The sequence below is a fragment of the Plutella xylostella genome, chromosome 16 (genome assembly GCF_932276165.1).
Source record: "Plutella xylostella chromosome 16, ilPluXylo3.1, whole genome shotgun sequence".
NCBI classification, from domain to species: Eukaryota; Metazoa; Arthropoda; class Insecta; order Lepidoptera; family Plutellidae; genus Plutella; species Plutella xylostella.
In genome coordinates, this window is record NC_063996.1 from 5846554 (window position 1) to 5869482 (window position 22929).

General features: G+C 41.5%; 1 protein-coding gene and 1 long non-coding RNA gene across 4 annotated transcripts in view; one reads left to right on the forward strand and one right to left on the reverse strand.

The window, feature by feature from the left end:
- Nucleotides 1-22929, reverse strand: part of LOC105384048 (histone-lysine N-methyltransferase SETD1) — a 66731-nt gene that overhangs the window by 20149 nt on the left and 23653 nt on the right. The gene's annotated exons all lie outside the window — the stretch shown is intronic.
- LOC125489659 lies at nucleotides 13624-14593 on the forward strand. Its single transcript, XR_007267140.1, has 2 exons — nucleotides 13624-13685; nucleotides 13772-14593. It is a non-coding gene; the product is annotated as an uncharacterized LOC125489659 (long non-coding RNA).

A 22929-nucleotide genomic window follows, 5' to 3' on the forward strand; every position in this document is an offset into this window, starting at 1 on the left:
GCAGAGACGTGGACACTGACGGTAGGACTGGTCTACCGATTTAAAGTTGCTCAGCTTGCTATGGAGAGAGCTATGCTTGGGGTTTCTCTGATGGATCGTATTAGAAATGAGGTTATCCGTCAGAGGACTAAGGTTACCGACATAGCTATCAAAAATAATATATGCAAGATGAAGTGGCAGTGGGCTGGTCATATCTGCCGAAGAACCGATAACCGTTGGGGTAGACGGGTTCTCGAGTTCTCGAGTTCAGTAATTTTAAAGTGAAGACCACGAACAGGAAAACGCAGCGTGGGACGCCCTCCTGCCCGCTGGACTGACGGTCTTAGGCGGGTAACCGGCAAGGTTGGATGAGGAAGGCTGAGGACCGAGTGTTGTGGCGTTCCTTATTGGGAGAGGCCTTATGATGATGATGATGAAGGCCCCTGACTAGGCTTAACGACTGCTGCCGAAGCAGCAACCGGGACCCACGGCGTAACGTGCAGTCCGAAACACGGAAGCGTCCAGATAAGAACCACTTGAATCGGTCACCCATCCAACGACTGACCGTGCCAGTTGTTGCTTAACCTCAGTGATCAGTTACGATCACTGAAGCCAGCTCGACTACGGACGCTTCTAAACTTATGAGATTCAAGATTTTATAATATAAAAAGTATAAGTAATAGATAAAGTCGCCTTTGATAAGTTTGACAGCTAGACCTCTTGACCTCAGTCGACAGTGGCATCAACTGGTGAGCAAAAAAACGGTAGTCCCCATTGCAACGCAGTAATAAATTACGGGGACCAATAGCAACACAGTAAACAAGCTTCGGTTCTTTCGCTACTGTTAAGTTATTATTTTATTCGATGTTGTTAATATTTCCAGCCAGCATAACAAACCCCTATATTTAATTATACATGTATATCAACCTCTTTTCTAAAATCAACGACACCGATCATGCAACCTCTTTCGTAAAAAATCCTGGCCACTAACATGCCACCTACTTCCACAGAAAGAGGTGGAGTCCCTTCGCTCCGAGCTATCGTCTTGCTCCGTCAAGTTGGCGGCGGCGGAGCGCGCGGCCGTGGAGCGAGACAGCAAGCTGCGCGAGACAGAGATAGAGTGCGAGGAGGCCAAGGAGCAGTTGGGGCAGGCGCTCAACGAGATTGATGTTTTGAGGGTATGTTGTAGTTTTTACTTCTTTAGGGCTAATTTCAGTATGGGCGTTTTTCTTGTCTCGTTGCCTACGAATTACTGCTCTAAAATTTAGCCCATATTTGTATCATTTTTCCGTATCAGATTTTCGTATTATAGCCTCGTAACAGTGGTTGCGTATCATGATCGCCAGTTTTACGTTACATTTACATCTTAACAATCCAGATCATTTCACTCTACTTAAATTTCATATTGTTTTACCATTATTAGGTAAACTCTTGCTCTCTACTCAATTTCACATCAGCACCCCCTTCCCCACAGGACCGTCTAGACGACCGCACCGACCGCATCGCCTCACTCGAATCCCAACTCTCCTCGTCAGAGGACGAGCGTCAATCCCTCTCCCAGTGCCTGGCGGGCGCGGGGAGACACTCGCATGCTCTGCAAGAGGAGTGTGCGGCGCTGAGGACACGCGCCGCCGAGCGACACCGCCAGGCCATGGAGCTGCAGCAGCAGCTTAATGATGCACAGGTAGAGTCACTACTGTAGATAGTTTATAGCTCAGGTATAGTGGACTACTGAAGCTATAGTAGTGGGTAAGCCGAAGGGGAGTGGAGTCACTACGATACATTTTTCCTCTACCAATTTTGAAAATGTTTGGTCTCGAATAGCAGGACGCCACCGCCATGGCCATGGAGCTGCAGCAGCAGCTTAATGATGCACAGGTAGAGTGGACTACTGCATATGTCTAGTGAATATAGTTAGATTGGCGTTTCGTCTGCAACCATTGTGGCAAAAATTGTCGTGCTGCTTTTATTTGACTGTACAGCCATCAACGACGGTGCGGCCGTCGTAATTCATAACACACGAGCGCTGCAACAATCATCTACATATATGCTGTGACGAATGATGAATGATGATGCAGCTATAGTAGTGGGTAGTGGGAGTGTGTCAGCTAGTCATTTCGATATTTTTTTTGTTTACGAATGTTTTGTTTTGGAAGTAAGAAGGAGGACAGACCTATGAATAGGGTGAGATAGCAGAAGTCCGTCCTCGATTGTCATACTGTTTCTTTAGCTGTAAGCGTTTTTATTTTTTTAACACTATATATCTGGACAGCATGCGTAAACAGAAGCAGTACGGCTATTGTTAACCGACAATGATGGAAAACTGTTGTGTACTGCTCGACTATAGGGCAGAGGAAAAACGACACCATGTATTCTTAGGGTGGATTTCAACAAGTCCTAAAAAATCTTCATTTCCGTGGATTTTTTTATCTTTAGGTTTTTTATATTGAAAAAGCGCTTTTATTAAAGTTTTTGTTAATGTTAGTGTTCTTACTTAATGGCTATCAGATAAGTTAAAAACTTAACGAGATACAGATGATCAAAAATTTCGTGCCACGGCGATGACACATGCGTTCACGGAAATGAAATAAGCGTCCACGGCAATGAAAAAAACATCCACGGCAATGAAACTAACGTCCACGGCAATGAAAGAACTGTGCTATGGATATGAAAGAATCAATCCACTGCAATAAAAAAAAAACTGTGAGGGAAACGCAAACTTAGACAGATTATGTATGGTAGAAATATTTGGATAGATATTGAAACGAAAGAAAGAACGACAGTATGTATAAAATAATAAAGAATGTAGGTAGTATGGAATTCTTTAAGTAGTATTATGAGGTTCGTATTGCAACTTATAAAAACGAAATGTTTAATTTCACATTAATATCGTTCACAACATATAATTAACCTTACCTTTCGAGCAATGTGTCCGGCCCACTGCCATTTCTGCCATTTGACTCGATAGGCCATGTCGGTTACTTTGGTTCTTCTACGGATCTCTTCATTTCTGATTCGATCACGTAGAGATACTCCGAGCATAGCCCTTTCCATAGCTCGCTGGGTGACTCCGAGCCTATTTAAGAGGCCTAAAGACCACGTCTTGGCACCGTAGGTCATCACTGGCAACATGTATAATATATACTTAACAGTATATATTATACATGTTGCCAGTGGAGCAGAAGAGTCCTCAAGTGGAGACCACGTACCGGCCGCGGGGAAGCACTGGATGCGGGCCGCCTCCGATCGGACAAGGCGGAAATCATTGGGGGAGGCCTATGTTCAGCAGTGGACGTCCTATGGCTGAGATGATGATGATGATGATGATGATGATAATATTATACAGTATACGAACTGTTAATTTTAAAATATATTATGATGTGACATGATCTGTGCTGAATTACAAATCACCGAACAAACCACCAAAAGCACGAAAACCTAAAGATAGGTGCAGCTAGGTGCACATGTTCGTCAACAGCGAAGTGGGGCGCAGCATGTGCACTTAACCGCTCCTCCTCGCTTTCCTTGTTATCGCACCTATCTTAAGGTTTTGGTGCTAGGGGTTTTGATGGTGTTGTGGATGTTGATGGATTTTACACAGATTACGTGATATGATAGAATATTTTATGAGCTCTATGCTAAATGAAAGTATATTTTAATTGATATAATAATATGAAATGTATTTTATCATCATCAGCCTATAATCATCCACTGCTGGACATATGTCTCTCCCAAGGAGCGCCACAACACTCGGTCCTCAGCCTACCTAATCCAGCTACTACCGGCTACCTGCCTAAGCTTGCACATTTTGACAGCTATGTCGGTAACCTTAGTCCTGTGACGATAATAATACTTATTTTGTGATTGTTATTAATGATAAATTATACATTTAGTTTTTATACATCGCGTTACGCGCCCGTTTTATCGAACTGCAAAAAAAGGTAATTTGACAAGTCGTGTAGGTAATTTCAGTGATCGGTATTATTAACTGTATTACAAAAGAAGATGGTAAATATATTTTTATTTGCCTAATCGTACAAACCATGGCGATGAAAACATATGTCACGGAAATGAATAACCTGGCCACGGAAATGAATAACCTGGCCACGGAAATGAATAACCAGGCCACGGCAATGAATACATATTATTTTACAAGACATGGCGATGAAATTTTTTTCATTGCCGTGACTTTTTTTTCATTGCCATAGCAAATTTTGGCCACGGAAACCACGGAAATGAAAGCATGGCGATGAAAATCAAGCCATTAAATATAAATAACAAAAAATGTATTTACTATTCGAAGAAACAAACACTTTATAAGATGAATATTTTCAAAATGCTTTCTTTTGAATGCTTACTCAAGAAGACAAACTTAATTTTATAGAAGTTATATCTATCCACGGCGATGAAAGAAAAAATGTCCAGTGACCAAAAACAAATATAATTTTCACTATAGCGCGAAAACGTAGACACCTGTGTACCTCTTTCCACGTCGAGTAGTTAGGCAACACTTGTAAAAAACGATTAGCGCACCGAGGGGGGGACCCAAGTTCATAGATAAAACAATATCCTTGATCATGTTTAGGTCACGGCGATGAAATGTAGTTCTGGGACACATGAATTTTCACTTACCGTTCGTTATATTCTTTATTTATTTGAATAAATGTATTTCGTAACAATACTTTAACTATTAATGTATCAAATGAAACTAAGTTTAAATCTAAACACTCAATATTTTTTCATCAATGAAGAATAATACAAAACGAGATGACCTGGGGACAAACACGGTAATGAAAGATTTGGAGGTTTAATATTTTTTTGTAAAGTATCCATTAATCCTATTGATAAAATATTTAGTGCTTCATATAGATTACTATTCCACATAACCGGAAAAAAATATTAGAAAATTAGAACTTTGTTTTTTAGTACCGATTTCATTGATGCCACGCAAATTTTGGCCGCGGGAAATTCACCCCTTAGTGAACACAAAAATTACAGGGAAAAGATATTTAAAACTAAATAGCCTCTTATTAAAATTCAGCTGTCGGCGGCTTCGTTGAAAGCGGTTTCACATTAATCCTAATTACCGTAGTAATAAATATTTTTTGTTCCAATATTGTAGGAGGAGATAGCGGCGCTGAAGGAGGCGGCGGACGCGGCGGCGGCGTGGTGGCGCACGCGCGAGACCAAGGCCGACGCCACGCTGCGGCAGCAGGCCAAGCTCATCGACTTCTTGCAGGTACTGATGAACAAAATATTCTGTAGTTGCACTTGTATAAAATGTTTATGTGCGTATTATAGAAGAGTTATATGTAGAATGTCCGATATTTCATGATGCGGGATATACTCCATCACACATCATCATCATCATCAGTTGATAATCATCCACTGCTGGACATAGGCCTCTCCCAAGGAGCGCCACAACACTCGGTAATCGGACGTCCTCATCCACCTAAGGTCGTCGGTCCAGCGGGTATGAGGGCTACATCAGACAATAGTAGTTATTTGTTATAATTCCCATAAATACTCGTATTAAGAATGCTATAGAAATAACACTAAAACAAACTTGTCCATACTTACCAGACGAAGATAGAGGAGGGCAAGCACAAGAAGTCTCACAAGTGGTTCGGCAAGTCGCCGGCGCGCGGCTCGGCCGGCTCGCCGCCGCTGCGACGCGCCAACAGGTAATTACCAATACAATTCAAACAGATGATGTCACTTTTGTTAAAAGATGGTGCAGTGTGAAACGTGTCGGATAAGTTTCTCGTAAAGTGTTGAAAAGAGCATGATGATGATATCTGTAGTGTGATAATACTCCGATAAATTTTACATAAAGTGATGGATTTTATTATTATGTTTCATATCAATGAAGATGGTTGGAATTTGGATAAAACGCAACGTAAAATTGTATACCTAATACTTTCTGTAAAATAGCTTTAAAATCGACTTCATAAAATGATAACGTTATTTCCAATATCCAGGGAGTTGCGTGATGAAGTGGGGCGGCTCCGCAAGCAACTGTCGTCCGTAAGCGGCAGCGGCATCAACGAGTGAGTACAATCAACATTATACTAAGAGCTAGCTTTATAGACTGTATGAAAGTGTTAGATTATTTTACTTGCTAATTTCTATTGAAATTTAAAATCTCAGCTGCATTATTTAACATGCAATAATAGTCACCAACACTAAAGATAATTAGAAATAAAAAGTAGAAACAGTATTTATTAGCATATTCTTTGTTTCAGCACGTTGGCAACACCAAAACGCGACACTTTCAAGAAAGCGAGAGATCTCAATATTAACAAATCATTAGAAGGAGAGAAAAAGACTCAAGTTAATGGGTATGTTTTAATCACGTACTAATAATAAAACTATTCATCACTTGCCAAATTCGATTAACTGTTATTGTTGATGCATCAAAACTCAAAATTAATCGATATTGCTTTTCTTTCAGTGTAATGAGCATTGACATGCCTGATGGAACAAAATCCAGCAAGGATGACGACGATACGGTCAAAATTGTTTGGTAAGACCTAAAAGGTTATGCATAATGCGACAATCGTCTATTAAAATATTCTTAGCCTTCATATTTCAACCAACACCGGTTACCTACATTATATGTAAGGTCGGTCTAGATAGCCCCCCCCAACGGCCTAGAAGTCGCCACACACTAAGGCCCAGTTTTTTGATCCGTGGTCATCTTTAACTATTAGTCAAGTCACGTGTCAAGCATGACATCTGCATACGAATTTCGTTGGTTTTTAACTAATGGTAGCCATTTTTGACCATTGGTTGAGTTAACTAGGGATCAAAAAACTGGCCCTAAATGATGAGTATAAGAATAGAAAAACTCGTAAATTCATTTTAACTAACAGCACACCCACCCCACAGGAGCGACGGTCACGTGCAAGAGCGCGTACGAGTGCGCTGTTCGTCGGGGGCACTCATTATAGTCCGCGACGGCCGCGAACTGCGCGCCCGCCTCGTGTCTACCACCACGCAGAACTTGCTGCATAATGAGGCACAGAGGGGCTTTACTGTGAGTTTTACTAAAGTATTTTTACTTTATTTGCATATAAAATCATTAGATTAAAAACATGTAACAGTTTTGCACAAATCTGTGTAGCCACTGGCTTTTGGCTGTGTAACCTCTGAAAACTGAGAAATACCTCACGAAAAAGCAAATGTTAGTCACTATAACAAGTATAACAACACACACTACACATTGTCAAATTCCAGATAAAAATCGACTCAGATTCCACCCCGTCGGAAGCGAGCGTAGTCTGTTCCACCATCGAACAGCGCGCGCAATTCATCACTCAACTCACGCCGGCAGCGAGCCGCGGGTACGCGCCCGCCGAGACCGCGCGTCTGAGCGACGACGCCGCCGTGGCGTGCTGGCTGGGAAGTGATGCTGTTGCTTTTGGTATGGACTTGATTAATTATCAATCATTATGTGTTCCGTAGCGACATCTGAAATCCATGTTATGAGATAGCATCTCCCTTATCGTCACGCCAACTTGCAGTTTTCAAATATTCGCGCCTAAATTCCACGCTTCTCATTGGTCAAGCACTCGGGCGGCGTCCTTTCTAGCCGTCAAGTTGGTGAATTTTCCGCCATTATTGCGTCCAACTTATAGTCGTACGCATTGCAGTTTTTTCAAAATCTTGTTTTAACTGAAATATTAGCAAATTTCCAACAAGATTTTGTTCGCGTCTCGCGTGTTGTGTGAAAATACCAAAATTAAGATGGATGCAGTGTCAGATGAGTGCAATTCGACCGCGGAAGTGTTTTCCGCAAGTCAAAATGACGCTTGCCTTTCCGAAGAAAATGAGTGTGTGGTGTACATGCTGCGGTCCCCCGTAGCAGGCGCACCAGAGGAACACAACACGCAAGTGCAGGAGGCGGGCGGCCCGGCGCCGCGCCCGGACCGCGCGGCCGCCGCCCCCGCCAGGCCCACGCGTCTCCTGCCGCCGCCCTCTCGCTCTCGTAAGAGACGTCGAGATACGTCGAGTTCCCGAAGCCATGGTTCTCGGAGTGGCAGCAGCAGGAGCAGGGCCAGCAGCTCATCAGAGTGCGCGCCCCGCCGTCGCGCGCGCTCGCGCTCGCGCCCGCGCCACCGCCGCCGCCGGGGCGCACCCCGCTCCCGTGTCCGCTCATCGAGTTCTTCTGGGCTCGATACAAGGTTTGAAGTTCTGTCGCAGCAGCTGGTAAGTCAATTATCTGACTTAGTGAGTGCAAATAAGGAAAACCAACTAAAGCCACAAAAATTTTTACTTCCACCACAATCAAATGACGAGGTGTGTAATTTATCAATTTCCATAAAAGAACCGTTAGTTCCGGCGGCGCCATCTCATAGAGTGGCTAAACTTGTGGAACATCAACACTTTAACAAAAGTGACTGGAAGTCTGTGCGATATGCTGACACCCAAAAGAAATATTTAGCGTGTCCCGCGTTCGTAGACTTAAAAGTTAACGAAGAATTGGCTAGCCTGGCCGACGAGTCGAGTTCCTTTATTAACTGGCCTCGTATGGAGCGTAGTATTGCAGCATTATCGAATGCATTTTTAACTCAAAATGAAATAGTTAATTCTTCACTGCAAAATGTTATTGACTGGGCGTCAAAGGTCAATGAACCGATAACAGCTTCTACCTTGTATACGAAAATGAAAGAAATTTTTGATAAGGATTCTAAGTATAAACTAGTGTCTCAGGATATATTACAGATTATTTGCGGAAAGCGGAACGAATGTATTGCGGCACGTAGGGGGGCACTTTTGAAACTTATTGGCGATAAATATATCAGTCAGGGCGTTGACAATATTCCACCGTCATCTGAATATTTATTTAACCCAGTAATGCTGGCAGAGTACATCAATAAAATAGGCGGTATTGACAAGTTAAAGCGTGCTACCGTGAAATATAACACTGACCCACAACCTTCGACTTCAAGGTCAGGGTTATCGGTCTTTACATCGCCGACAAGATAACCCGCCCGCAGTGCTAGGCCGTTACAGTCGGTACATCCCGTGCCCCCGGCACACTCTGCTCATCCGTCTTATAAGCCAATGCCCTTTCGTGGTTTTCAAGCAGGAGGGGGAGACAAAAAGTTCGATAACAAAAACAAGTCCCATTGCAATAAATTCGAAAAATCTTATAATAAATGACTTATAGCCGTTTGTAGGTGGCTGCCTTCAATACTACCTTCACGTTTGGGAATCACTCATGGTGCCACCTGTAGTACTAAAACTAATAAAATCAGCTCGAATCCTAGTTTTTTTACGAAACCACCACTGATTATACCGTCAGCAGAAAACATAATAAGTTTCCATACACAGATGTTGCAAAGAATGACTGCTCAGATAAACCAAATGGTTGCAACAATCACCAATTGGATAGCAGAAATCCTCAGGACTCGAAGATTTCACATAATTGTATATCTCGCCGATTAATGCCTTGTCAGTCAGTGCAAAGAGAGAGATCCTCTTAGAACACACAAGAGCAACCATAGATCTTCTACAAAGCTTAGGATGGATCATCAACTTTCAAAAATCCATAATGACTCCATCAAAAAGCCTGGATTTCTTGGGTGTGGGTTGGGACATACACGCAAACTGCAAGTCCCTCCCACCGTCAAAGACAGACAGTATTCAACAGTCAATTACTCGTCTGTTGGCATGTGGCAGTTGGATCCTAAAGCAGGCACAACGCCTCTTAGGGAAACTCAACTTTGCAGCCTTCATCACCCACCGGGGAAGGCTGCATTGCCGTTTTATGCAAAGACACTTATTATTATTATTATTAAATACTTTATTGCACAATAATAAAATTATGTACATAGGCGAACTTAATGCTAACAGCATTCTCTTCCAGCTAACCTTGGGTGTTGTGGAGAAAGTTATAGGTAGTGCGAAAGACTGAGAGGAAAGATAATTTTGTAAAAATACCTACAAACACTAGAATACACTTACTTGTATATAATACATGTATAATAAATATATACCTATAGGTTACCTATACAATACATAAACCTAATACATACTATACTTAACTAAAATAATATTTTATATATATATAATAATATCATCGTCATCACACTTACATACTACTTACAACAAAACATGTGTATTATATCAGTTAAGCTGATTGTTCTGTTTCTGGAGGTAGTGCAGACGAACCTTAGACTTAAAAGTTTCAATGGACTGCGATTGCCTTATATGCAATGGTAACTGGTTCCACAAGCGAACCGCTGACACGGTGAAAGAATCCGAATACCCTGCCGCATTATGCTCTGGGGTTCGAAAGATCATATTTCTACTTGACCGTTGAGGACGGTCAGTAGAGTCGAAGAATGAGAAGCGTTCTGTTAAGTAAGAAGGGGCATTAGGATCATACACTATACCATAGACTAGGGAAACAATATGAGCATTCCTTCGATGACGGATATTGAGCCACTTGAGTTGATTCCGAAATGTAGAGACGTGATCATACTTACGCAGGCCAAAAATATAGCGAATGCATAAGTTGAGTAGACGGTCGAGTTTATCAAGTAGCTCTTCGGTGAGATCAGGGTAGCACACATCTGCGTAGTCAATAATAGGGAGCAACAAGGAGTTGACTAGCGTAACTTTGGTCGAGTACGGCAAGAAATTCTGCAGTCGTTTTAGTCCATGCATCGAGGCATAGATCTTGCGACTAACTTCTGAAACTTGCAATTCCCATGACAGGTTATTCTGAATGTGAAGACCCAGGTTTCTAACATTGTTACAGTAACTCAAGGAAACTCCATCAAATGTTACTGGTGGTAGTGGGCCGTTTCGCAATCTAGCCAAGTGATACCTGCTGCCAACAAACATAACTTGGGTTTTAGTGGGATTAACTAGGAGACCGTAAGCTGCTGTCCATGTTTTGACAGCCTCGAGATCAGCAGTCATCCTGTCAATAGCCTCTAAAACTTCACCGGGACCACAGGAAACGTAAAGCTGAAGATCGTCAGCGTACAGGTGGTAGGAGGTGAACTTAAGGACAGTGACAAGGGTATTGATAAATACTGAAAAAAGGATAGGGGAAAGGACACCACCTTGGGGCACGCCGGCTGTGACATCACACCAGTCTGATTCAATATCATCGGCCCGGATGCGTTGTCGGCGACCACTCAGATAAGAAGAAAACCACTCGGCTACAGAGCCAGATATATTAAGAGAACGGAGTATGGACAGGAGGATATCATGATCCACACAGTTGAAAGCGTTGCTGAAATCAAGAAGTGTTAGGAGAGTTAATTGGCTATCGTCCACAGCCTTACGAAGGTCATCAGTAATTTTTATTAGAGCAGAGCAAGTACTGTGGGATGGACGAAATCCCGATTGAAGGGGGTTTAAGAGATTGTTAGAAGAGAGAAAGCACGAGAACTGTCGCAAGACTACACGTTCCAGTACCTTAGAAAGAAACGGGAGAATTGATATAGGCCGGTAGTGTTTAAATTCCACAGGCACAGAAATTTTTGGGACAGGGACCATGAAGGCTAATTTCCAGAGGAGGGGAAACGTGCCTGAGGATAAAGAAAAATTGATGATGGAAGTAATAGAAGAGAGGATAGAAGAGAGAATCGGAAGCAGCATGTCACGACCAATGCCGTCACTGCCAACTGCTTTGCTAGGGATAGAGAGGATAATCTTTTTAATATCTGACTCAGTAACCGGTGTGAAATAGAAAGGAGTAGATGCTACGATTGGCAAGGCTTGAATGTTGGTGATAGTGAGTGCTTTAGTGAGAGGATCCAGGATATGGGGAGGGGATGAGAAGTGTTGGTTGAGCCCGTCCTTGTCAACAGACAGTGGCAGGTCCTTCCTACACCTTCCAAGTCCCAGAGAGTGAAGAAACCGCCAAAGGTTTTTGGCTGAACAGTTTTCAACAGACGAGTGGATGTGGCGGCGCTTTGCATTTCGGATCATCTGATTGCAGCGATTTCGCGCGAATTTGAAATTGTTCCAGTTGGCCTCCGATGGATCCTTCTTATGTTTGCGGCGCAGTGCGTCACGGTATGCCTGCTGTTTACGTATCGCAGCTGTCAGCCAGGGGGCTGGGGGCCGCTTCATGCGGACTGGATGGAGAGGCGCATGACGATCAAGAAGGTCGGTGACGAGGCTATTAAAGCACTCGACCTTATCATCGATATTGTCGATACGCTCTATTTGTGTCCAGTCGGTTCTAGCAGCATCGATAGCCAGTTTTTCATGGTCCATACTCGCAAAGTTACGCTGAAATATTATTTTAGGTTTCATTTTGGGAATTCTTAACTTGTAGGAAGCAAATATAAGATCGTGATGGGAGAATCCAGAGGCAGTAAACTGCCCATGGGTTGCAATCCGTTCACTGCTAGAAGTTAAAATATGATCAATAAGGGTATGAGAGTCATTTACGTGGTGAGTGGGGTCAAGTTTAGGAATATGTAGGTTTAAAGAAGAAGTTAATGTAAGAAGCTTACGGGAACGGGTGTTATCTTGCAGAAGGCAGGTGTTAAAATCACCCATGAGGACCGCATGTTCATATTCCGGCAGATGTGTGCCAAGCAGTTGTTCAAGCGTGTCAAAGTAGTCGGAATTGGGAGGGGCATAAACCACACCCAACATAAATTTCACAGTATTGAAATTGAGTTCCAGGAGGATGAATTCCATACCTTTGCTATAGTGAGGCGAGGAAGTTGCAAGTATTTTGTACTTTATGTCAGCACGAAGGTAAATAGCTACCCCTCCACAGCCCTTATCGATCCGGTCGTTTCTTATCAGAATGTAACCTGGCAAGGAGAAAGATGTTGTAGGCAGCGACGGTTTAAGGAATGATTCCGACACTAGGCACGCATGAATACAACTACTGGTGAAGGTTGAAAGAAGTTCAGAGTAATGGGAAGGAATGCTTTGAGCGTTAATGTGGCAGAGATTAAGATTCTTAGGGAATGGAGAAAAAGAGTTGTGAAGCAGATCACTGAGATGAACGCAGTCACTGGATGCATCTGAAAGGTTATCAATCGAGTCCAATGAGTAAAACAAATCAGAATCAATCGATAAATCCATAAGCTAAAAAGTAATAATATATGTGACGATGACGATGAAATATAAATAAATAATATATAATAAATACTTATGTTATAAAATTATTATACAATTACTATTTACTATAACTATTACTCAATTTACTGTAACCTAAACACACTTTATCCACATCCACCGCCGGCGCACTGAGATGAGAAGAGATCCTGCAACACAAACATAGTTTCTCAGAACATGAACTTATTGATATGTAATGAATATAAACAAAAAACACAGAGCAAAAAGGTGAGTAATTTCATTTATATCATGTGGCAACATTATACAGATGCGATCACATGACTTAAATCTGTCAGTGTCACTGTTCCAAACTGTCACTGTCAAAGTCAAAAATAATCAACAAAACAAAAATGCTGCGGGTAGGTAATTTTAAAAGACTGTACTGTGTAATATTAAACATTTTCAAGAAAACGGGGGCAAAAGGGATATTAGCTACAAATACACATAAGAAACAATACAGCAATAAGAACTAAGGTGCTGTGGCATATCAAGAAACTTGAAGTAACTACGTACATAGGTACTTATGAAGTGGACAGGTTGGACTTATTTTTAGTAGGCGGCTTAATACCTACAACAATGTGTACTGGGAAACAAATTAGGTTGGTAAACGATTTACTATAAATCAATAATTTAGAGTCTCACACATTTTTGTGTCCTGTAGCACCTAATTTGGTCTTTTTTGCAGCCCGGTCCAGTGCTGGTCGAGATGCCCCGTCTGCCTGGGTCTGTGTGGGCGCCGGGGTCTGGGCGGGCACCGGTATCGCGTCGAGGTCCTGCCTGGAGTTGAGACGGATCTTGTGACCACCGTCCGGAGACTTGAGGAAGACATTGCCATCCTGTGTCCAGCAGTTTTTCATGCCAAACCGGCGACGGGCTTCAAGGAAGATGTCTCGTCTTCTCGCTGTCAGGAACTCGCAGATGGAGATCGCCGTGCCTTTGAGCACCTTTTTCTTGTCCCACACAAGTGCCCTTGTAGCCCTCTCACTAAACCGGACCAGAATGGGACGTGGTCGGTCTGTCGCTGAATGAGAGCCACTGTGAAGTCGGAAGCACTGTTTTATCTGGGACTGCTTGAAGTCACTGAGACCGAGTTTCTCAACACACACAGCCGTCACAACAGTGGAGATCTCTTCATCAGGGGAATCACTAACACCACGGAAGAGCAGGAACTTTCGTCTCCCCTGGTTGTCGAGATCATCGGAGACCTGGGCAACAGCTGATATCTGCGTCCTCAGGAGATCGAGTGCTTGGAGCATGCACTCCCTGAAGCTCCGAAAGTCTGCTGCCAGCTGATCCAGGCTGGGAGTGGTGGTGCTCGTGGCGGCCAGGCGAGCATCAAAGGCGGCCAGCCCCTGGCTCATCTTGGCCTCCAACTTGTTGATGGCAGCCACTGGGTCGGGTGATGCCTGTGTGGGCTTGCTGTTGGTTCTCTTCTTCATGTTGTGATAGATTTTTGATGTGTCAGCAGTGGATTGGATGAAGTTGTTAATTAAAGTGCATAAGCCAGTTTCTTTTGTTTACTTTGATGGAGTAATAAGTAAGTATACTTTTGGTATAAACAGTGTTCAAATAAACGTAAATAAACAAGATATTTTGAATTTATTTAATACGAAAACAAATACACAAGTGTATCCATTGACTACCCTCAAAAAAAAAAACACAAAAAAAAGACACTGACAAAAACTCAAACTATGCCCCCAGACAGAGTTATTGATTCCAGAAGAGGTTTCAACAGAACTAAAGTGGTGGCTACAGAATCTGCACATCCCGTCCTTGATCCACGAACCACTTCAAGTGATATATTACCTGGCCACAGATGCCTCAGACCAGGCACAGGGAACCCAAATAAACGATTCCAAAGTCATCGGCCAGTTGGAGAGTTTTCAGATGTCATGACATTGCAATTGAAAGGAAATGTTCGCTGTTATAGGTGCCATAAGAATGAAATACAAGACACTCAGACATACAACAGTATTACTGCAGACTAGAGCGACAACTGGACAGTTATGGCCTACATCAAGAAAGAAGGAGGGACCAGGTCGTTGACCCTACATTGTCTAGCCAAGACACTACTGGACCTCATTGACGAGCTCGACATTATGCTGATTTACTCAGCCTAGCAGTAGAAAGGATCTTCAGCCTTTGGGGCATACCTCAAATCGGTTCTTGTTCATAAATCTGTAATTTCTAGTATGTGTGAATTCAGTTCTCAGGAAAAAACACCACAGAATCTGGTGGAAAAACACGATTTAAAAGCTATTTCAGTAGCAAAACCTGTGCCCATGAAAGCACCCATCTGGGATGCATGGGTGCTCATAGAATATTTACAACATTCTTCTCCACCGGTAGATAACTGGTTTGAAGTAACCAAGAAAACAGCTGTTTTAATCCTATTATACTCGAGGCGCAGGGTACATGATTTAACTTTGCTGCGTTGTGACAATGAACATTTAATTGACAATGGTAATAGTATAGTCCTAATTCCTGTATTTGGTTCAAAAACAGATACCAACTCATTTCAACAGTCAGGTTTGAAGCTGTTATCGGGGGCAGATCATAATATTGATGTAATTTTCTGGTTAAGACGTTTATTAGAATTGTCTAGTATTAAGAGAGAGGGGAACAGCTCACTGAATTGTTTTTAACATGTAGAGGATAAGTTAAACCAGCTTTGGCTACTATTATTGGTGGATGGATTAGACGTTGCCTTAAGGATTCCGGTATAAGTGCTTCACCAGGAAGTACACGGTCAGCTGTTTCTTCCTTAAACTGGATAGAACAATATCCTGTAAATTACAGTATTTCTAGAGCCAATTGGCAAATCTTTTCGTAAGTTTTATCAAAGAGAATTGCTACCAGTTGTTAAACCAAATGAGGGCAAACGTTCCTTTTCATTATATTTTGAATCTGTGTAATACTCTATTGTTAGTACTCTATTCTTGTTCTTGTTACATTGTGATTGAGATAAGAATATTTTGTGTGATAATAATTATATTTTTAGAAAATTGATTTCTGTTAACAGAATTATTATGTGATATTACATGCCTAAATAGGTACATAATTATTCTAAGTTGTTGTGATTAGGTCCTATAGGTTCATGGCCAATTTATTTCCAATAAATTAGTATTATTATATAATATGGTTTCCTCCATTTCATTGGTATTTCCATAGTTAGTACCTAGATTCTCATCACAGCTTTATATCTGATGATGATCAAAGTACCTACCTACTTCCGGTAGTCCTTACTACAGGTTTTAAAAAAAACCTATTTAGGACACCACTGACCCCAGATATACAACTAACATGTATTCACGCTCTAGTGCCTACTTTAAGAATACTGTAAACATATTCGGAAATAAATAATTTTTAATTTTTTTTTTTTACTTCACATTATTGCGTCATCTCTAGCCGCCAGGTGATAACAGACATTTCTCATAACATGGATTTCAGATGTCGCTACGGAACACATAATATTAGAGTTTTACCTACCATTAAAACTCTTATTATGTTTCCAGCGACATCTGAAATCCAGCAAGCGCTACCTGGCGCTGCATTATTATGATTATTCGGGAATATAATGGCGGAAAATTCACCAACTTGACGGCTAGAAAGGACGCCGCCCGAGTGCTTGACCAATGAGAAGCGTGGAATTTAGGCGCGAATATTTGAAAACTGCAAGTTGGCGTGACGATAAGGGAGATGCTATCTCATAACATGGATTTCAGATGTCGCTGGAAACATAATAAGAGTTTTAATGGTAGGTAAAACTCTAATATTATGCTAAGGTTAAGGACACATGTACGAACAGCCAGACCTATAGTCTGAGCGATGAGGCAGATGTGGTCTGATGTATCGGCAGCGATGCTGTTACTTTTGGTTTGTTGATACTAATAGATACTTAGATGGATATTCTTTGTTTGTAGACATAAACATGTTACATTTTCGGTTTTTTGTATAAATTTGTGTCAACGAGACATTGATAAGTTAATGCATGCATTAACTTATCATGAACACTTCTTGATACGTTCATAGTCACTTCATACTCATTCATTTTGCCTTAATGAACCATAAATTGACGGTTACGTATGTTGTGTTAACTGCTGGTGTTCCTTATTTAAATAAATATATAAATAAATCCCCACAGGTTGCTCCAAGGGCATCTACTCGCTGCGCGGGCAAATCCGCCTCGAGCACAAAGAGCAGCACATGTGGGACGGGCCGGTGTCGGCGCTGGCGGCCGCCGCGACCCGTGTCGTCGTCGTGAGCCGCGGGCAGGTGCTACACGGCAGCCTGCATGCGCTGGAGTCGGCCCTGCGCAGAGCTCCCAACCTGAGCCCCACGTTGCAAGTCGAGAAGGTGTACTGTTTGCCTGAAGGGACCACGTATTCTTTGCTACAGGTGAGTCTGTTGTTCAGCTTTTAGCCCGCTACTGAATAAGAGTGTTGTCTATGGTATCAATGGTATGTGTATCTGTCTCTGGCCACATAGTTTTTAAATAGATGTACTTACCTTATTTCTTTCTTCTCCGAATTCTAAAACCGAATAATCTTATCATCATTTGGAAATACTTTTATTTCTTTTAGTTATTACTAGCTGTTCCCGCGCGCTTCGCTTCGCCTTAAAAAGTTTTCCCGTGGGAATTCCGGGATAAAAAGTAGCCTATGTTCTTTCCCAGGGTCTAGACCGTATGTATACCAAATTTCATAAAAATCCGTTCAGTCGTTTTGGCGTGAAAGAGTAACAGACAGACAGACAGACAGACACAGTTACTTTCGCATTTATAATATTAGTAAGTAAGGATTAGTAAGGATGAAATATCACTGTTCAAACGCCTCTTGTATAGGGTAATACAGTATTTAACACTTTTAAAAGTAACAACACTTCTTCCAGGCCATCCAAGGCGACGCTCCAGACGCCGCGTGTGTGGCCGTGGCGGGCAACCAGCGCGTGTTCTTGCTGCGGTACGACTTCTCCCGCGAGGCGTTCACGACGTCCCGCTCGCTCACAGTGGACCGCCGCCCCTCCTCCCTCCTGCTCACACCCGCCGCGCTATACATAGCCGGAGAACGACCGCTCAAACTCAAACTACCGTCAGGCGTACTAGAACACTTCGCCATGGAGAATGCCACAGTTTCCGCAGCGGCCAAGAAGCACAGCCCGCCCAAAGCCATACTACTGATACGAGAGCATCCCGCAGAAATACTCATCTGCTACAACGAGTGCGGTGTGTTTGTGGACGAGAACGGAAAGAAGACGCGGTCGGAGGAACCGAAGTGGTCGATTGCCGCCGATCGCTTCGAGTTTGTCAGTCCGTTCTTGTACATAGTAGGCAGTGAAATGATCGATATAGTGCATGTGAATGACGAGTCATACCGCGCGCCACCCTGCACTTGCGACACCGACTCTGTTGCCTCCTCCGACTGTTATGCCACTGAACACGTCTTCCATCTCAAAGTCACAGACTGCACGTTCCTCGGAAAAGCACCTAACGGCATCCTAATACAGTCCAAAGTCGGGGGCAATCTGGTGATATCGACGGTAGAAGGCATGGCGGCGTTCAGAAGCATCGGCGCTTCGGTGGAGTCCCTCGCTACTATCTCAGACACGAAGGGCTCTACCGTCAGCCTGGCGCAGTCAACGACCGACCCGAGCACGGAGGAGTCCTCGCGCGACGCGTCTCGCCGAGAGAGTGTTGAGAGCAGAGAGCAGGAGACCGCGTTCCAGGCGGATATTAGAAAGAGAGCGACTCAGTTGCGACAAAAGCAACAGAGGCAGGCGGCTCCATCGAATGACGTCATCAAAGCGGTTCTCACCACAGAGCTGAGTCTCAAGAGAAGCTCTAAAGGCAGTCGCAAGTCGGCGCCGATAGAAGAGGAGACTGACTCCGACACTAGTCAGGAGAAGGAGAATAAACCGAGGAATCCAGCGGATTTGTGCGCAGAGATGTTCACTAAACAAGTGAAGTTCCAAAAGATCTGATGTGTTGCTCAACGTATTGTAATTTATTAGACCAAGTGTTAGTCACAGATATAACAGCATGAATACCTCTTGATATAATTACGTAATCTTCTCTTTGGCTAAGATTTGTGAATATGCAATACCTATAAGTAGCCACAATTAACTGAGTAATTCCACAGCTCTACATTCCTACAAATTACATAGAACTCATATGTATGCAATGTTTTACTTCATACTTTAACCTTTTATTTATTGGCTAAGATTAACACAGCCTCTACTGATGTGCTCTATTACGTTACGAATAGGTTTTGGAAGTTCGATAAATAATTTGCACACATTTAGTCGCTCAGTACTTAACTTAGTTACCCTACGGTAAGTTAATATTTAACTACTAACGCCTCTCTAGAATATAAATACTAATACATAATTAGGTTCACTATTTATGATTATGATTAGTTTTAACTTATTGCAATAATAATAGATAAAGGTGCAGTATTCGAATTTTGCTATAATTTAACTCCCACTTTTTCCGTCATTCCAGTAAACAAAGGAATAGCTTAACGGGGTTTTTTTAACATTTTAACAAATTCCTGCAATTAGAGGCATAATAACGGATTTGACTTCACTTTTAGACGTATGGAATGATTCTTTTAATTCTTGCCATCGTTTTTTTCTAATAAGTATTAATTTTCAATTATTGTGAGGACCAATTTTACTGTGATTTTATAAGATTTTAATTGTGTTTAGACTTAGTTGTATTACAGTGTAATGTAACATTATTTTAAGGGATGTTTGTTTTGTACTCTAACCTGTTGAAATAAAATTTATATTTCCATAAACTCAGGTGTTTTGATTTTGCAATGAACGTAAAAAAATATTAACCTTTTTAAAATGATGGGTTGTTAATCAAGGACTTTTGTTAATTCGCCAAACCATAAACTTGAAATTTAATTCGTCAAATGTTTTGGAGGGTTCCGTACCTCAAAAGGTATAAACGGACCGCTTTCAGAATCAAGTTCTGTTTGTCTGTCAAAAACCTTAATCTCGGGAATAAATATGTCGACTTACCATTTCACTTGCCGCCGCTCCGTCCACTGGCGATGGCGTTGTGGACAATCGTATCGGTACACCCCCGCAATAAGGGGTTCTCTACACGTTGGACCCATGAAATAACGGTCAAGTCAAAATCTACCCAACAAGGAAAGTGAGGTCTAAAAAATATCAACAATAGTCGGCCTCCTTTAGAATCATAGAACTGGTCAATACTTTCCCGTTTTTCTCGAAAATCGTAAGAGATATCGAAAAACTAATGAAAATTTGGTACCCCCGCAGTAAGGAGTTCTCTACACGTTGGACCCATGAAAAAACCGTTAAAGTCAGAATCTACCCAACAAGGAAAGTAAGCATTTACAAATTACCTACTACAACAATCTAAACATATGAATATCAATGAGTCCTAAATCAACTCTCAAACGGGGTATGTTTATACTATGAATTGTTCATAAAATTATTACCTAAAATGGGGATAAGGGGTCTGATACACAAAAAGACAAGATAAAAATTGTTGAATTTTTTATTTACAATCTTATAAATTTACATTCACCTCACGTGCAGTAGGAAGTACAGCGAGCACACACATTCATTTATAACAATTATATTCCACACAAACTTACTACCTCTTTCAAAGAGTCGAGTTTCATCGAAACAAAAGGAAGATAAAACCACATTCTGGCTACAACTTATAACAAGACCATGTACTTAATAAGTGTACTACACGGATCTGACATTACGCAGAGATCATCATTGTTTATTCACAAAAAAAAAACTGTACAACATAAAATAACATACGCGAATAGATTCTGACTTCACATCTTTGTCTTGTTATAATTAAGTCAGTCAAATCTGTACCAATATACAAGTACATTAGAGTTCATAATATTATAATTACAATCAGCTTGCACCAACTCATTTACATTATTTAAATACACGTAGAATCATACGAAGTCATTGGAATTCATAGACTTTTTTTCAAAGAAATACATTTTCATGATTAGGCTAGCAGTACTTGGAAGCCCTCCAGCCTCTACTAGGCACTTTGATATCGTAACTACTCCCATAAAGGATTCCTCTTCGTTAATATATAATGGATAGATAGATAAACCTAGCGGATGGAGGGTGTTTTTGTGACGTTAACAGGTTAAGGTGACGGTAAATATAATTTAATCAAATCACACGCAATAATGGTTTCGACAGAAATTCCAAAAAATCTAAAGGTTTCCTGTTTATTTACGAAACATACAACACTGTTTTAGTCGTCAAAAGAGAAAAAAACGAGGAAAAAGAAAGAAATACAGCATAATTATAACAATAATATAAAAAAAGAAAACATTGCAACTTTAACAGCATTTTTAAATTTTTATATAAATAAATAAAATGAGGTACGCATTATTTGGCTTACCGCAGCGCAAATTAAATACAACGTGTTCTAAGGAAGATTCTGATAAATCGTCTGCACAGATCATAAGGTATATATTTCATTGACAGGGTCCTATGTATTCGTAATAACTATCTAAAGTAGTCACAACCGAAACGAAGTTTCACGTGACGATGCTAGTAGATCGCTCTACCAGTTTCGAGTGTACTTCAACCATGTAGGAGTTGTTTCTCATATGATTAACAAAATTATTTTATTAGATATTTGTTTTGTTGTATGTGCGTAATTTGTTTACACATTTAATAAAAACAAACTTAGGTCATCATTTTCGTCAATGCCATCGAGCAGTCCATTGATTGACGAAAAATAAAAACGAATTTGAATGCCGGTAGAAACAAAACCCGAACGGCCGAAGTACCTCCAGCAAGTCGTACAAAAATGTCCCTTATCACCGTGTCACTGGGTGTCTAATTCAAGAAGCCGCGGCACTGCGGCGCGCCGCACAGGCAGGCTATCTTCTCGTCCTCAAGCGGGAACTTGTAGTCGTACGTGATCTCCTCGTCGACGCCTATTGGCTGCTTCGAGTAGATCACGATCTTCTTCTGAGACTCGATGGTTATGATCTTCGCGTAGCAGTTCGGCTGGAATGAACAGAAAATACAATAAATAATTAAAAATATTTTTATAAGTTTGTCTGATGAACTTAATGTTTGCAATTTAAAATTTTACGACGTTGACACCGAAAATTTATATTTTAACAATATAAAATATAAAATTTCGTAATAAACATAGCGTATATCGCTATAACGTAGCGTTTATACGCTATGTTTATTTGAATGCAGTTACGTATAGATGTTTTGTCAGTTATTACATACAAAACCATTTTTTTGCACAAGGCCTATTTCAGGTGCTTAAACTAAGAACGTTGTGTCGTAGTTTTAAAAATGGCGCCTATAGCGCAAACTACCATGAAACTTTCGACCCAAATGTAAATACTAGAAGCAAAGGTTAACATTTTTCATTCCTACAAGTAAACTAAAAAAAACCAGCCACAGTAGTCAATAATGTTACTCACATTACAACTGTGGTTGATAAATCTCGCCAAATTCCCACATTTGGTCGCATCAATGATCGTGTCAAAGTCTATACGGAACAGGTACGACGACCCTATCCCGGTGGCCTCGTACTGCGCCTCGCGCACGTCCGCCGCGATGGGCCGGAGGTTTTATAGTTTGCAAGTTGCATAAACTAAGAACAATGTGTTGTTGGTTTCTCGCATATACAGTGGCGCCTCTAGCGGGAACTACCATGAAACTTTCGACACCAATGTCACGATACCAGAATCAAACGTTAACTTTTTTCATTTCTACAAACTTTGGGCACTACAAAACAACGTTGCATTCCTGCAAACTATAAAAACCAAGCCACAATAGAAAAAAGTAAGAACATTA